Raw genomic sequence first — 2,875 nt, 5'->3', positions numbered from 1 at the left:
AGACTCGGGCTTCAGTGTGGAGATGGCTATAAGGCTTCTGTGTCGGCCATGTTGGTGTTGTCCTTGGGACAGCTCTGCCCCTCTCTCCTCTGGCACCTGTCATATACCTGGCACCTGTCATACACCTGTCACCCAGCTGGCTCCTGTCATACACCTGTCACCTGTCATACACCTGGCTCCTGTTATACACCTGTCACCTGTCATACACCTGGCACCTGTCATCCAGCTGGCTCCTGTTCTACACCTGACTCCTGTTATATACCTGTCACCTGTCACCTGTCATACACCTGTCACCTGTCATACACCTGGCACCTGTCATACACCTGGCACAGTATTAGACCCGGGCTTCAGTGTGGAGATGGCTATAAGGCTTCTGTGTCGGCCATGTTGGTGTTGTCCTTGGGACAGCTCTGCCCCTCTCTCCTCTGGCACCTGTCATATACCTGGCACCTGTCATACACCTGTCACCCAGCTGGCTCCTGTCATACACCTGTCATTCAGCTGGCACCTGTCATACACATGGCTCCTGTTATACAGCTGGCTCCTGTCATACACCTGGCTCCTGTCATACACCTGTCATCCAGCTGGCTCCTTTCATACACCTGTCACCTGTTATACACCTGTCACCTGTCATACACCTGGCACAGTATTAGACTCGGGCTTCAGTGTGGAGATGGCTATAAGGCTTCTGTGTCGGCCATGTTGGTGTTGTCCTTGGGACAGCTCTGCCCCTCTCTCCTCTGTGTTTGGGGGGGGGGGGGCAGGATATAATTTTGCTTTCTTCACTTTTAAGCCATTGTTAGTTTTTTTTAACCAAACTGGAGGAATAAAGTGTCTGATCTTCTGCTGTCACCATCTGGGTCAGTGATGTCCCACAGGGACCGGGAGTGACCAATCCGGAGCGGGATGCAGGAGGACGTGGCTGGAATAGGAATTAGGAGAAGAGGAGGAGGAGCAGAGTGTGTATCCACTACTGCAGGAGGACAGGGAGGAGGAGGAGGAGGAGGAGGACCGGGAGGAGGAGGAGGAGGACAGGGAGGAGGAGGAGGAGGAGCAGAGTGTGTATCCACTACTGCAGGAGGGCAGGGAGGAGGAGGAGGAGGAGGAGGACCGGGAGGAGGAGGAGGAGGACAGGGAGGAGGAGGAGGAGGAGCAGAGTGTGTATCCACTACTGCAGGAGGGCAGGGAGGAGGAGGAGGACCGGGAGGAGGAGGAGAAGGACAGGGAGGAGGACCGGGAGGAGGAGGAGGACAGGGAGGAGGAGGAGGAGGAGGAGCAGAGTGTGTATCCACTACTGCAGGAGGGCAGGGAGGAGGAGGAGGACCGGGAGGAGGAGGACAGGGAGGAGGACCGGGAGGAGGAGGAGGACAGGGAGGAGGAGGAGGAGGACCGGGAGGAGGAGGAGGAGCAGAGTGTGTATCCACTACTGCAGGAGGACAGGGAGGAGGAGGACCGGGAGGAGGAGGAGGAGGACGGGAGGAGGAGGAGGAGGACCGGGAGGAGGAGGACAGGGAGGAGGAGGAGGAGGAGGACAGGGAGGAGGAGGAGCAGAGTGTGTATCCACTACTGCAGGAGGACAGGGAGGAGAAGGACCGGGAGGAGGAGGAGGACAGGGAGGAGGAGGACCGGGAGGAGGAGGAGGACAGGGAGGAGGAGGAGGAGGAGGACCGGGAGGAGGACCAGGAGGAGGAGGAGGAGGAGGAGCAGAGTGTGTATCCACTACTGCAGGAGGGCAGGGAGGAGGAGGAGGACCGGCAACTACTGCGGGGACAGTGCGGAGAACCGGCAACTACTGCGGGGACAGTGCGGAGAACCGGCAACTACTGCGGGGACAGTGCGGAGAACCGGCAACTACTGCGGGGACAGTGCGGAGAACCGGCAACTACTGCGGGGACAGTGCGGAGAACCGGGAGGAGCGGCCAGTACTGCAGCAGGTAACACAGCGGAGAATCGGAGGAGCGCAGGATGGGGCAGTCACTGCGGATCACTGGCTGGAAAGGGGGGGCTGCATGTTATTGGGGGGTCTCCCTATGACCGGGGGGTCTCCCTGTTACCGGGGGTCTCCCTGTTACCGGGGGGGTCTCCCTATGACCGGGGGGGTCTCCCTATGACCGGGGGGGTCTCCCTATTACCGGGGGGGTCTCCCTATTACCGGGGGGTCTCCCTATGACCGGGGGGGTCTCCCTATTACCGGGGGGGTCTCCCTATGACCGGGGGGGTCTCCCTATGACCGGGGGGGTCTCCCTATTACCGGGGGGGTCTCCCTATTACCGGGGGGTCTCCCTATGACCGGGGGGGTCTCCCTATTACCGGGGGGGTCTCCCTATGACCGGGGGGGTCTCCCTATGACCGGGGGGGTCTCCCTATGACCGGGGGGGTCTCCCTATGACCGGGGGGTCTCCCTATTACCGGGGGGGTCTCCCTATGACCGGGGGGTCTCCGTATTACCGGGGGGTCTGCATGTCCCCCTCCCCCGTGCAGTTTCTGCAGCATCAGCGCTCTGCGCCCTTCCCCCATCCGTCCAGCACCGGGAATCTATAGAGGCGGCGGATAGGACGGCGTCAGCTGCAACAGAACTTCTACAGGGAACCGCAGGAAAAGCCGCAGCGTCCGCACCATAAACACACGTGCCAACAAATGTCTCCCCGCCCGGCCGGGATGCGACATTTTATAGAGAATCAGGGAGAGATGGAGACGTTTGTTTCACAAGTTTGGTTACTGCGGCTTTTTCTTCTAGTAGAATCCAGGCTGGGCTGTATGTCTGTATGTGAATGTGTGTCTGTATGTGTGTGTGTGTATATATATATATGTGTGTGTGTGTATATATATATATATATATAATGTGTCTGTATGTGTGTGTGTGTATATATATATA

The 2,875-nt window shown here is 58.8% G+C and overlaps 1 protein-coding gene across 2 annotated transcripts in view; it reads left to right on the top strand.

The window, feature by feature from the left end:
- Window positions 1–1,851: 1,851 nt before the first annotated feature.
- The window catches only part of LOC138767378 (synaptotagmin-2-like), a 180,792-nt gene continuing 179,768 nt past the window's right edge, over window positions 1,852–2,875 (top strand). For both annotated transcript variants that reach the window (XM_069944878.1, XM_069944877.1), the window contains exon 1: window positions 1,852–1,934. The gene's annotated coding sequence lies outside the window, so the exon portion shown is untranslated. The remainder of the gene's footprint in view (window positions 1,935–2,875) is intronic.

The sequence above is a fragment of the Dendropsophus ebraccatus genome, chromosome 11, assembly GCF_027789765.1.
Source record: "Dendropsophus ebraccatus isolate aDenEbr1 chromosome 11, aDenEbr1.pat, whole genome shotgun sequence".
NCBI classification, from domain to species: Eukaryota; Metazoa; Chordata; class Amphibia; order Anura; family Hylidae; genus Dendropsophus; species Dendropsophus ebraccatus.
This window is presented reverse-complemented; position numbering and strand designations above follow the sequence as displayed.